Source organism: Rhinopithecus roxellana, chromosome 4, assembly GCF_007565055.1.
Source record: "Rhinopithecus roxellana isolate Shanxi Qingling chromosome 4, ASM756505v1, whole genome shotgun sequence".
Taxonomy (NCBI): Eukaryota; Metazoa; Chordata; class Mammalia; order Primates; family Cercopithecidae; genus Rhinopithecus; species Rhinopithecus roxellana.
This window is the reverse complement of record NC_044552.1, coordinates 73,789,201-73,808,394: the sequence shown is the minus strand read 5'-3', so window position 1 is coordinate 73,808,394 and position 19,194 is coordinate 73,789,201. Positions and strand designations below refer to the sequence as shown.

Below are 19,194 nucleotides of genomic sequence, written 5' to 3'. Positions count from 1 at the left end.
AATGTTCAGCATTTTGACAGTAGGAATCGATGTTGTAGAAAGCACTTGTAGCCTCAGTCTGAAAGTAAGCTATGAAAGGAATAGGTTGAGATGCCTTAAAGAGTTTAACAGGTTCTAGCATCTGGACTCCTCTCTAGCCACATCCTTGTCCGGCCTCTGAGAGCAGGATTTATTTAATCCTTAGATAGTCTATAATAGTTTATTGGGTGGTCGGAAAAAGTGAATGCATTTCCAAAGGTAGACAATTTACTTCTCACTTATATTTAGGTTCCAGTTCAAAATATATATAAATAAATACATTAATATATTTCCAATCGCTGGAGCAGACATTCAGAACAGGTAATACACACAATTATGGTAATGAGCTGACTGAGAACGTGTGCCACACAGGTATACCCATTTAAGGTCTTGTCACTGTCACAGAGTCATGTTTTATAAATTAGTTTGATTCCAAGGCTATTTCAAAGACAATCAGTAGCTGTTTTTGAAATTGCCCACTCTCTGAGACTTTTTTTTTCTGGGTTCCACTTCTCGCTTCATCCTGTTTAGGTTTCCCAAAAATTTCAAAGCATCTTCATGGAGCAACAGAGATTGCAAATGTTTCCAGACTATGAAGCTGGAATAGCTAAAGCAGATAATTTGGGTTTGGCAGGACCCAGAATGACCCTGAAAAAGAGAGCCAACTGGATTTCCTTCATAAAGGTAAGGAGACTCGTGGTGATAGTCATCTATCAGTGATGTCAGCAGTGTCACAGTGTCATCTAAGCAGGCTAGGCAACCTGGCAGCACCAGGTTTATGTGGTCCCTGTTGTCCTCTCTCCTTAGTGCCCTCAGCAAACTGTCCTCTTTGACTAGGGGAGACGCTTCCGTGTCCTCAGTTGAGGCAACTCAGAGAACCTGGCCTTATGTGCCACACTCTTCCAGCTCTTTGCCTGCCTTGGCTCTATGTCGAAGTTTGCTATGCTGATCTGCCTTCCCTGAAGGTTTTCCAGATGCCTGTACCCCACTCTAATGGGCCCAAACTCCCTGCTTATTACTAATGATCTCAGATACTTGGCAAGAGCTAAGCTTACTATCCAAGGGTGTGATTGACTTGTGCAAATCCAACCGTTGAGTCAAAAACTATTTATTTCGTACATATTGTATATCAAGTATGGCTCTTCATGCTGGAGATACACAATTCACAAACAATATGCAAGTAAGCAAACTAAATAAGATGATTTTAGGTAGTGCTAACTATGGTCAGTTCCTGTTATTCAAGGTAGTTTTGCTCTGGAAAGTCACCATGAACACTGAGTTAGCAAACATTGAATCACCCCTAGGGGAAATAGAGTTAGTTCCTGTGAACCTCTCATCGGAACACTCATCAATACATAACTGTTTTACGTGTGTTTCTTTTTAATGACATCTTATTTAAAATATATTGTTGATTCATTAACATTGAACTAATGACTAACAGCACTATAATTCATGCCTGAATGAAGCTTATCTAACACATGTAGTTTTTCCAAAAGGCACCTCACACAGCCTTCATATGCTTAGAAACATTAGACATTACTTTGGCACTACCCATGGAGAGACCATTTTCAACAGTAAAATGACCACCAAAAAGCACAAAAATGTGAAGAATGTGGCACTAAACGGACCATGAAAAGGATCCTTGTTTGTAATATGCAAGCAGAAACAAGAAGACAGAGTGTTGCCTTGTTCAAATTGAGTTGAGAATATGCCTATAGGGTGACACAAATTTTCACTACCCTGCACACGCCTGTGAGTGACTATGAAAGCTCCACTAGTATTGAGTTTTGGGTCACAAAAAATGTTAGATAGTAGGCAAAATCACAAATGTGGAATCCACAAACAACAAGGATTGATTGTATTATGAAGAAAAGAAAAATTTGGGCCAGGCGCGGTGGCTCATGCCTGTAATCCCAGCACTTTGGGAGGCCAAGGTGGGCGGATCATGAGGTCAAGAGATTGAGACCATCCTGGCCAACATGGTAAAACCCCCTCTCTACTAAAAAAAAAAAAAAAAAATACAAAAATTAGCTGGGTGTGTGGTGGTGCATGCCTGTAGTCCCAGCTACAGGCAGGAGGCAGGAGAATCACTTGAACCTGGGAGGTGGAGGTTGCGATGGGCCGAGATTGTGCCACTGCACTCCAGCCTAGCGACAGAGTGAGACTCCATCTCAAAAAATAAAATAAATCTTATATGATTGTTTTAGTCTATTCAGGCTGCTTTAACAAAATACCATAAACTGGGTAGCTTATAAAGAACAGAAATATATTTCTCACAGTTCTGGAGACTGGGAAGTCCAAGATCAGGGGGCCAGCATGGTCAAGTTCTGGAAGGTCCTCTTCCAGGCTATAGACTTCTGACTTCTCCCCATATCCTCACACAGTGGAAGAAAAAAGCCAAAGTCCCTCAGGCCTCTTTTGTAAGGGCATGAATACTGCTCATGAGGGCTCTACCATCATGATCTAATCACATCCCCAAATTCTATTACCTTGGGGGTTAGGTTTCAACATTTAAATTTTAGAAGAACACATTCAGACCATAGGAGTAAATAAAGATGGACTGAGAGAAATCAAAGATTGCTCCTAAGTCCATTTAGTGCTTGAGGAACAAGGTAGTCCATGTAAGGGAAGCTGGACTTTCTGTTTTAGATGGTTACACTTGACATCCAAGAATAGATATCAAAGGAGTAGTTGGATATAATAGGCTGGAGTTTAGGGCTGAGATATAAATTTGAGTGTTAATGGTATTTACAGCAACAGAACTTACTTTTGAAATACAGTTTATTAATATGAAAGATGTTTTAAATGTGGAGTCACAAGGAGTCTGTGGGTGAACTTCTTTTGCCCTGTAAATAAAGTGCAATGACCAACTCTGATGGATTTAGGGTTCCTGCTGCTTGTGGGTGTTATGGTGTCATCCCAGATGGATCTACTGCATCTTATAGGCCAGGCACCAACAGGAACTGGTGCTGCTGTCTCCTTCAATGGATCTGTGAACCCATGAAGACCCTTTCCAAAAGCTCACTTGTCCTAGCCAACCTAGCACCAAAGCCAGATACCATTTCAGAAGGTCCTTGAATCTCTTTGCATGCAACTTTTATTGAGAATCATTCTGTTATGTTGTAACTTTGTGTGAACGTGTTTGTCCACTAGATCAAGCCAAAATGTGATCCGTGGCAAAGGAAGCTTTTGACTAAATTAAAAGAACGGAGAAGAACAGATGCATTATTGCAACTCCAAGCAAAATTTTTGAAGGTGAGAAAATAACTATGTTTCCTTATAGATAAGATTTTTGCTAAAATCATTCACAAAATATGGAATTTTCTTTCCCTTTTAAAAAATGTTGGCATGGATTCACTACAACAGCTTTATTTGAAACTTTCTCTTTTCTTTTTTCTTTTCTTTTCTTTTTTTTTTTTTTTTTTTTTTGGAGACAGAGTCTTGCTCTGTCACCCAGGCTGGAGTGCAGTAGCATGATCTCGGCTCACTGCAACCTCTGCCTCCCAGGTTCAAGCAATTATCCTGCCTCAGCCTCCCTAGCAGCTGGGATTACAGGCATGCACCACCATGCCCAGCTAATTTTTGTGTTTTTAGTAGAGACAGGGGTTTCACCATGTTGGCTAGGCTGGTCTCGAACTCCTGACCTCAAGTGATCCGCCCACCTCGGCCTCCCAAAATGGTAGGATTACAGGTGTGAGCCACTGCACCCGGCCTTATTTGAAACTTTCTAATCTAATTGCCACACTTTCAAAATCTTGTTAGCTTTCGGTAGAGAATAAAAAATTGTCAAAAAGCTGGACTTTAGGGCCAGGCACAGTGACTCTGTAATCCCAGCACTTTGGGAGGCCAAGGCAGGAGGATTGTTTGAGCCCAGGAGTTCAAGACCAGCGTAGGCAACAAAAAGAGACTCTGTCTCTACAAATTCTTTTTTTTAAAAATTAGCCAGATGTGGTGAAATACACCTGTAGTCCCAGCTACTCAGGAGGCTGAGGTGGAGGATTGCTTGAGCTCAGGAGGTCAAGGTTGCAATGAGCTATGATTGCATCACTGCACTCCAGCCTGGGTGACAGCATGGGACTCTGTCTTAAACAACAACAAAACAACAACAACAACAACAACAACAAAACCCAAAAAACTGGATTTTAGTCTGGTTTTAACACCAACTCTCTGTGTGATATTTGTCTAGTCATGTAACCTCCTTTAGCCTTAGCTTCTTTATTTGTGAAACAAAATATTCAACTAAATTACCTTTTAAAATATTTTAATTGACAAAAATTGTACATAATTATGGGGTACAGAGTGATATTTTGATACATATAATATATAATTATCAAGTCAAGGTAACTAGTATATCCATCTTCTCAAACATCTATTATTTATTTGCCCTGGGAACATTCAAAATCCCCTTTTCTAGCTATTTGAAAATATACAATAAATTATTGTTAACTATAGTCACCTTGCAGTGCTATGGAACACAATAACTTATTTTCCCCGTCTACTGATAATTTTCTATCCTTTAAACAATCTCTCCCTATCCCACCCCCACCCTCTGAGCCTTAATAATCGTTATTCTACTTTCTACTTCTATGAAATCAACTTTTTTAGCTTCTGAAAATGAGTAAGAACATGTGGAGAAGATGAGTAAGAACATGTATTTACCTTTCAGTGCCTGGCTTATTTCACTTAACATAAAGTCCTCCAAGCTCATCAGTGTTGTTGCAAATGTCAAGATCTCATTCTTTTTATGGCCAAATAGTATTCCACTGGGTAACACATTTTCTTTATCCATTCATCTGTTAATGGATACTTTTATCTTGGTTATTGTGAATAGGGCTGCAATAAACATGGGAGTACAGATATCTGTTCAACATACTGATTTCCTTTTTTAAAAATTTATACCCCATAGTGAGATTGCTGGATCATGTGGTAGTTCTAGTTATAGGTTTTAGAGGGACCTCCATACTTTTTTCAATAATGGCTATGGTAATTTATAAGTCCAACAGTGTATAAGAGTTGTCTTTTCTCTGCATCTTTGCCAGCATGTGATTTTTTTTTGTCTTTTTGTTAATAGCCATTCTAACTGGAATGAGATTATATCATACTGTGGTTTTTGATTTGCATTTGATGATTAGTAATGTTGAGCATTTTTTCATATACTTCTTGGTCATTTGAATGCTTTCTTTTGAGAAATATCCATTCAGGATCATTTTCCCATCTTTAAATCAGATTATTTGTGTGTGTGTGTGTGTGTTTGTGTATTTAATTTGATATAATCCCACTTGTCTATTTTTGCTTTTGTTGTCTATGCTTTGGAGATTATATCCTTAAAATCTTTTCCCAGACCAATGTCCTGAAGTGTTTCTCCTTTTAGTTTCTTCTAATAGTTTTATAGTTCAGAGTCTTATATTTAAATCTTTAGTCCATTTTGAGTTGAATTTTGTATATGGTGAGAGATAAGGGTCTTGTTTCATTTTTCTGCATATCCAGATATCCAGTTTATCCAGCACCATTTATTGAAGAGACTGTTCTTTCCCCAATGTATATTTTTGGTGCCTTTGTTAAAAATCGGTTGGCTATAAATATGTGGATTTATTTCTGGGTTCTCTATTCTGTTTCATTGATCCATGTACCTGTTTTTATGCCAGTACCATGCTGCTTTAGTTACAGTATAATTACAGTGTATTTTAAAGTCAGATAATGTGATGCCACCAGCTTTGTCCTTTTTAGTCAGGATTACTTTGTTTGTTTGGGTCTTTTATGGTTCCATACACATTTTAGGATTATTTTTTCTATTTCTGTGAAGAACATCAGTGGTGTTTTGATAGGGATTGCTTTGAATCTGTGGATCAATTTGGGTATGGTCTTTTTTAGCTATATTAATTTTTTCAATCCATGAACATGATATTTCTTTCCATTTTTTTTGTGTCTTCTTCCATTTCTTTCATTGGTACTTCATAGTTTTTATTGTGGAGATCTTTCACCTTCTTGGTTAGTTTTATTCCTACGTAATATTTTTTATAGCTATTGAAAATGTAATTGCTTTCTTGGTTTCTTTTTCAGCTAGTTTGTTATTGGTGTATAGAAATGCTAATAATTTTTGTATGTTGATTTCGTATCCTGAAATTTTACTGAATTTGTCTGTCAGTTCTAAGAGTTTTTGGCAGAGTCTTTAGGTTTTTCCACAGATGAGATCACATTGTCTTCAAAAAGACAATTTGACTTCCTTTTTTTCCAATTTGAATGCCCTTTGTTTTTAATTTTGCCTAGTTGCTCTGGCCAGGACTTCTAGTACAGTGTCAAATTGTAGTGGGGAAAGTAGGCACCTTTATATCGTTCCAGCTATTAGAGGAAAAGCTTTCAACTTTTCCTCATAATGTTAGCTGTAGGTTTGTCATATGTAGACTTTATAGTGCTGAGGTAAATTTCTTCTATGCCTAATTTGTTGAGAGTTTTTATCATGAAGGGATGTTGAATTTTATCAAATGCTTTTTCTGTGCCTATTGAAATGATCATGTATTTTTGTTCTTTATTCTCTTTGTGTGATGTATCATGTTTATTGATTTGTGTATATTGAATCATCCTTGGATCCCTGGGATAAATCTCACTTGATCATGGTGTATTAATCTTTTTGGTGTACTGTTGGATTTGGTTTACTACTGTTTTGTTGAAGATTTTTGCATCTATGTTCATCAGGAATATTAGCCTGTAGTTTTCTTTTTTTTTTGTTCTGTCCTTGTCTGTATTTTTTATTAGGGTAATATTGGCCTTGTAGAATGAATTTGGAAGAATTCCCTCCTTTTCATGTTTTTGGAACAGTATGAGAAGAATCCACATTAATTCTTTAAAAGTTTAGTAGATTTGGCAATGAAGTCATCCAGTTCTTGGTTTTTCTTTGTTGAGAGACTTTTTGTTACTGATGCAGTTGTGTTCCTTGTTATTGGTCTGTTGAGGTTTTCTACTTCTTCCTGGTTCAATCTTGATAGGTTGCATGTGTCCAGGAGTTTACCCATTTCCTCTAGGTTTTCCAATTTGTTGGTATAGAGTTGTTTATAGTAGTCTTTAATGGTTCTTGTTTTATTTTATTTTATTTTATTTTTTTTGAGACGGAGTTTCCCTCTTGTTGCCCAGGTTGGAGTGCAATGGCACAATCTTGGTTCTCCACAACCTCTGCCTCCTGGGTTCAAGTGATTCTCCTGCCTCAGCCTCCCAAGTAGCTGGGATTACAGGCACCCACCACCATGCCCAGCTAATTTTGTATTTTTAGTGGAGATGGAGTTTCTCCATGTTAGTTAGGCTGCCCTCGAATTCTCGACCTCAGTTGATCCACCCGCCTCAGCCTCCCAAAGTGCTGGGATTACAGGTGTGAGCCACCGCACCCAACCTGATTCTTGTATTTCTGTGGTATCAGTTTTAATGTCTCCTCTTTCATTTTTAATTTGATTTATTCAGATCTTTGTTTGTTAGGTAGTCTAGCTAATGGTTTTTCAATTTTATCTTTTTAAAAAGTCAGCTTTGTGTTTCATTGATCTTTTGTATTGTTTTTAGTTTTTAATTTATTTCTGCCCTGATTTTTATTATGTATTCCCTTCTAGTTATATTGGATTTGGTTTGTTCTTGCTTCTTTAGTTCCTTGAGGTGCATCAGTAGGTTGTTAATTTCAAAATTTACTACTTTTTGGCGTAGGTGTTTATTGCTATAAACTTCCCTCTTATACTGCTTTTGCTGTATCCTATAGGTTTTGGTATGTTATGTTTCTTTTCTTTTCTTTTCTTCAGACGGAGTCTCACTCTGTCACCCAGGCTGGAGGGCAGTGGCATGATCCTGGCTCACTGTAATCTCCACCTCTCAGGTTCAAGCAATTCTCCTGCCTCAGCCTCCTGAGTTACTGGGGTTACAGGTGCCTGCCTCCACACCTGGCTAAATTTATATTTTTAGTAGAGACGAGGTTTCTGCATGTTGGCCAGGCTAGTCTTGAACTCCCGACCTAGATGATCCACTGGCCTCGGCCTCCCGAAGTGCTGAGATCACAGGTGTGAGCCACCACACCTGGCCAGCATGTTGTGTTTCTATTTTCATTAGTTTCAATAAATTTTTTAAAATTTGCTTTTTAATTTCTTTATTGACCCATTGGTCATTCAGGAGTATGTTGTTTAATTTCCATGAGTTTATGACATTCCCAAAGTTTCTCTTGTTATTGATTTCTAGTTTTATCCCATTGAGGTCTGAAAAGATACTTAATATAATTTTTATTTTTAAAAATTTTTTGAGTCTTGTTTTGTGGCCTAACGTATGGTCTATCCTAGAGAATGTTCCAGGTGCAGATGAGAATAATGTGTATTTTGTTAAAATGCTCTGTAAATGTCTATTAGGTCCATTTGTTTGTAGTGCAATTTAAGATTGGTATTTCTTTGTTGAATTTCCATCTAAATGATCTCTCCAATGCTGAGTGTGGGGTGTTGAAGGCATCAACTATTATGGTATTGGAGTCTATCTCTCTCTTTAGATCTAATAATATTAGCTTAAATATCTGGGTGCTCTGGTGTTGGGTATATATATATTTATAATTACTATATACTCTTGCTTTTCATTGATCCCTTTATCATTATGTAATGACCTTTATCTCTTTTTACTGTTTTTGACTTAAAATCTATTTTATCTGATGTAAGTATAGCTACACCTGCTCACATTTGGCTTCCATTTGCATGGAATGTTTTTTTCCATCCCTTTTTTTTTTTTTTAGTTTATATATCTTTACAGATGAAGTGAGTTTCTTGTAGGCAGCATATAGTTGGATCATTTAAAAAATCAATTCAGACGGTCTATGTCTTTTAATTGGGGAATTTAAACTGTTTACATTCAAGGTTATTGTTGATAGGTGAAGGCTTACTCCTGTCATTTTGTTCGTGGCTTCCTGGTTGTTTCATATAGTCTTTGTTCCTTTCTTCTTTCTTTTTGTTTATATTTTCAGTTTGGTGGTTTTCTGTAGCAAAAAGATTTGATTTCTTTCTCTTTCTTGTGTGTATCTGCTCTGTCAGTGATGCTTATACTTTTGTCTGTTTTCATGAGGGTAGTTATTGTCCTTTCACTTCCAGATGCAGGACTTCTATATTTCTTGTTAAGCCAGTCTAGTGGTGATAAATTCCCCATTTTCTCCTTGTCTGGGATATACTTTATTCTGCCTTCATTTCTGAAGTTTAACTTTGCTAGGAATAGTACTCTTGACTGGCAGTTTTTCTATTCTTTCAACACTTTAAATATATCATCCTATTCTCTTCTGGCCCATAAGGTGTTGCTGAGAAATCTCTGTTAGTCTGACGGAGATTCCATGATATGTAACTTGACACTTTTCTCTTGCTTTTTTTAGAATTTTCTCCTTTGTCTTTGACTTTTGACAGTTTAACTAAAATGTGCCTCAGAGAGGGCTTTTTGGGTTGAATTTGGGAACCTTTGAGCTTACTAGGTATGAATATACATATTTCTCCTAAGACTTGGGAAGATTTCAGTGATTATTTTATTATATAGGTTTTCTATGCCTTGTTCCTGCTCTTCTCCTTCTGGAATTCCCATAAAATGAATATTTGTTTACTTAATGGTGTTATATAAATCCTTTAAGCTTTCTTCATTTTTTTCTTTTTTGGTTGGCTGGATTATTTCAAAAGACCTTCCAGTTCAGAAAACTTTTCTTCTGCTTGATCTAGTCTATTGTTGAATTTCTCAGTTGTATTTCTTATGTTATTCACTGAATTCTTTAACTCCAAGATTTCTGTTTGGGTCTTTTTTATATTGATCTCTATTGAATATCTTATTTATTTATTTATTAGTTGTTTGTTTTTGAGACAGAGTTGCTTTGTCACTTAAGCTAGAGTGTAGTGGCACAATTAGAACTCTCACTACAGCCTTGAACTTCTGGGCTCAAATGATCCTCCCACCTCAGCCTCCCAAGGAGCTAGGACTACAGGCATGCACTACCACACCTAGCTAATTTTTAAAAATTTTTAGTAGAGACAAGAGCTCGCTATGTTGCCCAAGCTGGTCTTGAACACCTGGCTCAAGCAATCCTTCCACCTCAGCCTCCCAAAGTGCTGGGATTACTGGTAAAAGCCACCATGCCTGGCCAGATTTTTCATTTAGATCATGAATTATTTTTCTGATTTTATTGAGTTGTCTGTCTGTTTTCTCTTGTATCTCACTGAGTTTTCTTAAAATCATTATTTTGAATTCCTATCCAGGCATTTTATAGATTGCCTTTTCTTTGGGGTCTGTTGCTAGATAATTACCATTTTCCTTTGGAGGGATCAAGTTTCCTTGCTTTTTTGCTTCTTGTATTATTATACTGATATCTGCATGTCGGTGGAATGGGTGCCTCTTCCAATTTTATGGTGTAGCTTTTATAGGGCTACATTTTCCCCATAGATGTGTCCTATAGTGTTGGTTATGTAAGGATGCTTTGGTTTTGGTTCTGGACGGGTATAATAGTGTAGTCTCTGTGTGATATCTTTGGCTGTATTCAGTGTCAGTGGTGTCTGCAAGTACGTCACCGGCCTAGGCTCTGGGTATTTGTGAAGGCAGTAGTGGTATGGCTTTGCTTGGGATAAGGGCCACCAAGAGGGCCAATTCTCAGGTTCTGGAGGGCACACACTGGGCATGGCATCTCTGCTGGTTGCAGGGTTGGTGTTGCAGGCACTAGTCAGGCTGGATGTTGGTTCCTGGGATACTGGTATAGTACATGGTGGCTCTGTCACTGGAGGAGATGGGTTTGCTGGCAGCTGTAGGCATCAGTTGGGCCGGTCATTGGTCCCTGGGGAGCCTGCACCTAAATGATACTTTTATTTTGGTTAAAAAAAAAAAAAAGTAACATAAAATTTACCATAACCATCTTTAAGTACAGTATGTCATCACTGAACACCATTGATAGATTCTTGGAAACTGCAACTTTAAACCAAACAATGTATAAGAAAAAAATCAGCATTTTTTCTCATCAACATTACAATAAAACGATATTGAATAAAATGATGTTATTTGAGGACCTGCTCTATATTGTTTTGCTTAAAGTTGTGGTTTCCAAGAACCTATTGATGACATTAAATGAATATTTACTGTATATAATTCAGGGATACAGAAAATGTATCCCTATAAAAGCTACTCCATAAAATTGGAAGAGGCACTCATTCCACCAGATACACAGATATCAATGTAAGAATTCAAGAAGCGTCTGGGCGTGGTGGCTCACGCCTGTAATCCCAACACTTTGGGAGGCCGAGATAGGCGGATGACCTGAGGTTGGGAGTTCAAGGCCAGCCTGACCAACATAGAGAAACCATGTCTCTACTAAAAATACAAAATTAGCCGGGCAAGGTGGTGCATGCCTGTAATCCCAGCTACTTGGGAGACTAAGGCAGGAGAATTGCTTGAACCTGGGAAGCAGAGGTTGTGGTGAGCTGAGATCGTGCCATTGCACTCCAGCCTGGGCAACAAGACAGAAACTCCATCTCAAAAAAAAAAAAAAAAAAAAGAATGCAAGAAGCAAAAAAGCAAGGAAACATGACACCTCCAAAAGAACATGGTAATTGTGGCATTGAATACATTCATAGTGTTTCACAACATATCTCCAGGATGTTTTCATCTTGCAAAACTAAAACTCTATACCCATCAAACAACAACTCTCATTTTTCCTTCCTCCCAGCTCCTGGCAACCACCATTCTACTTTCTTTTTCTATATGTTTGGCTACTTTAGATACCTCATATAAGTGAAATCATGCAATATTTGTCTTTTTGGTTTATTTTACTTAGTATAATGTCCTCAAGGTTCATTCATGTTGTAGTGTGTGTCAGAATTTCCTTCCTTTTTTTTAAGGCTGAATAACATTCCCTTGTAAGTATATACCACATTTAAAAAAATCTATTCATCTGATATGAGGATTTGGGTTGCCTCCACCTTTTGGATATTGTCAGTGATGTTGCTATAAACATGGATGTGCAAATACCTCTTCAAGATCTTGCTTTCAGTTCTTTTGGATATATATCCAGAAGTATAATTGCTGGATCGCATGGTAATTTTATTTTATTTTATTTTATTTGGAAACACCATACTGTTTTCCTTAGCATTTGCACCATTTTACAGTCCCACCAACAGTGCACAAAGGTTCCAATTTTGCCACATCTTCACCAACACTGGTTATTTTATGATTTTTAATAGCAGCCATTCTAATGGGTGTGAGGTGAAATCTTACTGTGGTTTTGATTTGAGTTTCTCTGATGATTAGTGATGTTGAGCATCTTTTATATGCTTCTTAGCCATTTGTATATCATCTTTAGATAAATATCTATTCAAATCCTTTGCTTATTTTTTCTTTCGTCTTTCTTTCTTTCTTTTTTTTTTTGTAATTGACTACCTATTTTTAAATCAGTTTATTTGATTTTTTTCTTGTTGAGTTGTAGTTCTTTTTGAGACAGGGTCTCACTCTGTCACCCAGGGTGAAGTGCAGTGGTGTGACCTTGGCTCACTGCAACCTCCTCCTCCTGGGCTCAAGTGATCCTCCCATGTTAGCCTCTCAAGTAGCTGGGATTACAGGGGCACACCACTATACCAGGCTAATTTTTTGGTATTTTTTTGTAGAGATGGGGTTTTGCCATGTTTCCCAGGCTGGTCTTGAACTCCTGGGCTCAAGCAATCCACCTGCCTTGGCTTCCCAAAGTGCTGGGATTACAGGTGTGAACCATTGCACCCAGCCTGGAGTTCTTTATGTATTCTGGCTATTAGTCACATATTGGATATATAATTTGCAAATCTTTTCTCTCATTATGTAGGTTGACTCTTCATTTCAATTGATTTGCATCCTTTGCTGCACTAAAGTTGTTAAGTTTGGTGTCATCCTATTTGTCTATTTTTGCTTTTGTTGCTTGGACTTTTGGTGTTATATTCAAGAAATGGTTGCCAAATTTAATTTCATGAAGGATTTCCCCTATGTTTCCTTCTAAGAGTTTCATAATTTTAGGTCTTACATTTAGATCTTTAATCTATTTTGAGTAATATTTGTATGTGGTATAATATAAGGATAAAACTTTATTATTTTGCATGTGGATATTCAGTTTTCCCAACACCATATATTGTAGATGTTGTCCTTCCCCCATTGAGTGGTCTTGGCACCCTTAACCATATATGTGAGGGTTTATTTCTAGGCTTTCTACTGTATTCCATTGGTCTACATGTCTCTCTTTATGCCAGTACCATACTGTTTTGATTACTATATCTTTGTAATAGTTTTTGAATTCAGGGAGTGTAAGTTCTTCAACTTTGTTCTTTTGGAAAATTGTTTAGCTATTTGGGGTCCCTTGAGATTTCATACAAATTGTGGGATGAATTTTTCTATATCTGCAAGAAATGTCTTTGGGATTTTGATAGCGATCAAAATAAATGATCTTTGAGGTTCTTTGTGATATTAAAGTGATATAGTATATATGTATCACTTAAGTAGCAATTCAATTCTGGGATTATTATTCAATTCTTTACCTCCAGATGAGAAGAAGGGACATTTATTGAGGTCCTCCTACATGGTAGGCATTATTGCAGCACTCTGGGTAGAGACATCATTAGCATTTTGTTAGGTTGACTTGCCCTGCTCTGCATGGAAAGGCCAGGATTCCTGCAGAGATACAAGCCCAGGTCTGTGTCTGTATAAAGCTTGTGCTCTTCTTGTGCTACACTTCTGCCCCCTCCTCCATTGCCCAGAAGCTTCCTAACAGTTGACAGAGTTTGCACCCAATGCTGATGGGTGTTTATCTTTTCACTGATGCCACAACACTTGTGGGAACACCACCTGCTATTGTCTTTAGGGGATTGTCACAAAATTTTTAAATGAGCTACTATGTATATTTGAATACTTATAGTGCTGAATGGACAAACATATTTGGGGAATCATGATGCTGGACTTTAATTTTATTTTTTTAATTGAATAAAGTCCCACCTAGACTTTCTTCCTTGTTCACGTGTATGTGACCAAAGTCTTGCTGAGAAAAAGGGAACATACTTCTTATAACCATTCCTTCTCTTCTCTATTCTACCTGAGATTTCCAACCCTGAGCGAGTAAGATCATGCTGCAAAGACAGTCATGCTGGCTCCACATCATCCATCTTTTGTGGCTTCCCAGGGTTTGCATCTGTGCGACTATGACCAAGTCTGGGAGAATATTTACAGCAACATCAACCTCTGTCAGGTACTACAGGAAGAAATAACCAAAATGCCTTTTTATTCAACTTGCAACCTGTGTGTAGCCCTTAGACATTTACTTTGGTAGTTTTTCTGAAACCCTCCCCACCAAAATCTCTATAATCTAGCCAGGTTTATTTTCATTTATTTCATTATAAGAAAGATTAATTAAAAATTAATTAATTAATTAATTAATTTAATTAAAAAGAAAGATATAAAGAGGTGTAACATAAGATGTTGTTCCTATGAGGACAGATACTTAAACCAATAAATACCAATGCAAGGCTGTACATCCAAGGGCTAAGCACCCAATGAGCTGGACAGTTATTAAATACCATATTTAGAAAGTGGTCCCCAAAGGGTAGATTCTATTGAGGAAAGCCTCTTGAAGGAGAGGAAATTGGGCTGGATTTGAAGGAGGCATAGGACTTAGGGAAGTGGTGGGGAAGAAAGTAGCGAGTGCACTCTAGGAGGTACAGCATGAAGAGCATGCTGAGGAGATACTGGATGTGATATAGTCAGAGCCAGCTTAGTTGAGTGGAAGATTCATGTGGAAATATAGTGAAAAGAAAGGCTGTTTGTTTGTTTGTTTGTCAGGGGAGGTGCTAGTTGTGAATGCTCATGCATTCCAGGCAAAGAAATCTGTGCTTTTTCCTATAAGGAAAATATTTCATACAAAGGCATATTTTTAAGGAAATTAATGTGGCAGCAAAATGTTAGTTGGACTGAAAGAGGGAGAGTTTAGAGGCAAGGAAGTCAGGTAGCTGCTGCACAGGATAGGCATGAGGTTTGGAAGTGAAAAGAAGTTCACAAAGCTAGTGTATACTTGTCCTTACAATGATACCATAACATTTTTGAAGCTTTCATCTGCTATTATTTTTCACTCTAAAAGAAGAGTTTCATGTCATTTGTCTATTTAAGTTGGGAAGACCCAAATATGTTTATAGTCTAAGGTGAGGAAGCAGTAGAGAAGAGGAGACAGAAGATATGAAAGGGGAAATGTGAGAAACAGATGACCCTGGGGAAGAGGAGGGGATGAGATGAGGAAACCAGATGGAAGAGTAATTTTGAGAAATCAAGAATGACTTCCCTTGAGGTGAATGGGATACACAGAATTTTTAGGTGCAGAAAGGTAAGATGTGGGTGCTCCTGACTGGCCCTGGCTGTCTCATAGAGAGGGAGGAGGCAGAGGTCATCTGCATTAGTGAAGCGAACTGCAAGAGCTACATGTGAGGGAGTGCATGGCTATGATAAAGGCCACAGGACCATCAGTGAGAGGAAAATACACAAATGACTGCATAGTCAAGAGGCCCCTGGTAAAACACAATGCTATGAATTTGTAGTGAGCCCCTTTTGTATAAATTCTATTACTTTCACCCCTAAAATGATTGTAGAGTACCTGAAAATTGCATAAAGTCAAAGTTGTGGGGAAGTTGGGTAGAATGCTGGAGAAAGAAGCACTGTCACAGTTCATTATCCCAGGCTGGATATGGGGGAAAGTGAGACCTCAAGGTATCCAGTGAGTTATGGATTAATTGGGAGCACACACACACACACCTTTTATAACTGTACCATTTGTTTGAGCAAGGATCTAGAGATCAAATGAGAAATGAGTTGGCCACACAGATCAGGAGCAGAGGCAACATATCAGCATGGATCTCCCTGGCTCCTGAATTTCCTGACAGAGTATGCAACTACCAGTGACACACTTCTTGGCTAGCATCCTGCCAGAGTTGAAAAAATAGCCACAGTTTTCGTATCCCATTGCCATTTTACAACTGAAGTTTGTATCACCATTCAGGAAGATCTTACACGAACAAGGAGACATTAAAAAAAAATTGACTCTCCTGTTCCTGAACCAAACATAGAGACTACAGGGTAGGGGAGAAAGGAGTGAGAAGGCAGAGTCTATCCCAGTGTCTCGGAACCATGTCTTTGCTTCTAAGATCCTAGACAGTTTACGTCTTTTTATTTTTATTTTTACCTTTTTTTTTTTTTTCTGAGACAGAGTCTTACTCTGTCATCCAGACTGGAGTGCAGTGGTGCGATCTCGGCTCACTGCAACCTCTGCCTCCCAGGTTCAAGCAATTCTCATGCCTCAGCCACTTGAGTAGATGGGACCACAGGCATGCACCACCACCTCTGGCTAATTTTCATATTTTCAGTGGAGATGGGGTTTCTCCATGTTGGCCAGGCTGGTCTCGAACTCCTGACCTCAAGTGATCCACCCATTTCAGCCTCCCAAAGTGCTGGTATAACAGGCATGAGCCATCATGCCCAACCTTGGACAGTTTACCTCTTGATGCAGATGTAATAATCATCCTTTACCCGGGGAGTTATGGTATTAACATCTGAGGGCCATCAACACACATCTGTTTTCCTCCTTGAGTGAGAGAATAAGGGGAATTAGATTCCAGGGGTTCATAAAGGGATGAGAGGAGATGAATAACAATGAGGAGAGGGCCGGGCGCCATGGCTCACGCCTGTAATCCCAGTACTTTGGGAGGCCAAGATGGGCGGATCATGAGGTCAGGAGATGGAGACCATCCTGGCTAACATGGTAAAACCCCGTCTCTACTAAAAATACAAAAAATTAGCTGGGCATGGTGGTGGGCGCCTGTAGTCCCAGCTACTCGGGAAGCTGAGGCAGAAGAATTGCTTGAACACAGGAGGCGGAGGTTGAAGTGAGCCGAGACCGTGCTATTGCACTCCAGCCTAGGCGACAGAGTGAGACTCCGTCTTAAAAAAAAAAAAAAAGAATGAGGAGAGGTCGGAATCAAAGGAGGAGGGAGTCAGAGATAAAGAGCTTCATGTCTGAAATTATGGAGAAACAGTAAGGTCTAGGGGTGGCCTGACCACTGGGAAGCTGAGTTGTAGCACTGCCCACAGGCACTTAGGGGACAAAGGGCGGTTACTTCTGTAGGACCACTGTGCCAGTGAAAAGCAGAAGGTTAACAGTGAGAGCAGGAGATAGTGGCTCAGGTAAGTGTTGAGTGGTAGAAAACACCAAGCTAGGGCGACAGTGTAAGAAACTGGTGGAAACAGAAGTAGGGAAACTCCTGCTTCTCTTTTCTCAGCCGTGTAGTGGAGGGGACAACTAGCACTTTTTGCTCTTACTACTTTCTTCCACTTGCAGAGGGGATGGAAATTCAGGTACTGATAGGATACAGTCTGTGTTTTCACCAAAGTCTGTTTTGAATGCAATTGCCCAAATAATAAAAAAAAGAGAAAAGAAAACCACTTCCTCCAGCTATTTACTGACATATAAATGTTGTTCTTGGAATCTTGGAATTCCCCAAAGGGAGAAAAATATCAGCACTGTGTTTTCAAGTTGACTTATGGTAAATAGACCATAAAGAGACTAATAATACCTGTAGATCTTCAGATTCCACAGATGGGACATGAGGGGAGACGTACAACACACACACAAATCACTCTACAAATTAGGATCATGAAGTTTTCCATTTTCTCATTCATTCATTCATTCATTCATTCCATGATTATTATATGGATATTGCCTTAGTGTCAGGAACTATACTTGGGTTAGGGGATGAAATAGACCCAGTCCCTGCCCTGAGAGCAACATATAATAGACAAGTGAACAAAGAAGTAAACTTACATCTCTAACTTGTGAGTGCCATGAAGAAAACAATGGGCAGAGAACAATAAGTAGAGAGGAGCACCCTCTGACAGAGGCCAGCCAAATCTTCAGGTGGGAGGATTGAGTTGAATTTAATGCATGAGAAGGAGGCAGCCATGCAAAGAGTCTGGAGAAGAGAAGAATTTCCTTTCCTCTCCCCTCCCCTCCCCTCCCCTCTCCTCCCCTCTCCTCCCCTCTCCTCCCCTCCCCTTCCCTTTCTCTTCCCTTCCCTTTCCCTTCCTTCCCCTTCCCTTCCCTTCCCTCCCCTCCCCTCCCCTCCCCTTCCCTTCCCTTCCCTTTTTTCCCTTTCTTAAAACCAGTGCTATTTTCTATTCCAAAGCAGAGAACAGAAAATAGCACTGGATTTAAGAATAGAAATTCCAAGGCAATGGCCAATATTTTCTAGTTTTCTTCACATTTTCCCATGGGTGTAACTTTGTGACCTCCTCGAGTATTTCTGCTTTGGTCAAGAGCCACTTTATACTGTATCAGGGCCCTACTGGTAGCACAGAGCCATTCTGGATGTTAAATGCTAATCAAATCAGATTAGAATTAAGTAAAAATGTGGCAGCTAGGAGGAGTTACGGGAATGTGAGTATGAATTTTAAAGCTGTGTTACTGTTTTGCAAACATGTAGCAGTCAAGTGTGGATTTTAGCATCTGTATGTTGGTCAGCATCTTGATTCTGAATCTGGCAAGTGACAACCAATACCTTGTGACAGAAAAGTTTCTTAAGGGCCTTCTGCATAAAGAAAAACAAACTTCATAGGATGACTGTCTGTCCATTTTGGCATCTCTGAGAGAATGAATATAATCACTAATTGCAGCACAACTTCAGAACAGTTTCTGATCAGTTCTCACTGAATGCCATTCACCAGTAACTTTTCCATTTTGTTTTGTTTTGTTTTGTTTTTTGTTTTTGACAGGGTCTTACTCTGTTGCCCAGGCTGAAGTGCAGTGGTGTGATTTCAGCTCATTGCAGCATTTGCCTCCTGGGTTCAAGTGCTCCTCCTGACTCAATCCCCAGAATAGCTAGGACTACGGGTGGGTGGGCACACACCATCACTACCAGCTATATATTTTTTTTCTGTAGAGACAGGGTTTCACCATGTTGCCCAGGCTGATCTCGAAGCAATCCACCTGCCTCAGCCTCCCAAAGTGCTGGGATTACAGACATGAGCCGTTATGCCTGGCCCCACTTTCCTTTAGGGAATTTTTGTCTTTTTAATTTATTTTGAAATAGTTTGAGATTTATAGAAAAGCTGCAAACACAGTACAAAGAGTTCCCATATACCCCCACTCAGTTTCTTACATTATTGACATCTTAC

General features: G+C 38.9%; 1 long non-coding RNA gene across 1 annotated transcript; it reads left to right on the top strand.

The window, feature by feature from the left end:
• Positions 1-560: 560 nt before the first annotated feature.
• LOC115896814 lies at positions 561-14,233 on the top strand. Its single transcript, XR_004056698.1, has 3 exons — positions 561-702; positions 3,172-3,273; positions 14,086-14,233. It is a non-coding gene; the product is annotated as an uncharacterized LOC115896814 (long non-coding RNA).
• Positions 14,234-19,194: the final 4,961 nt, after the last annotated feature.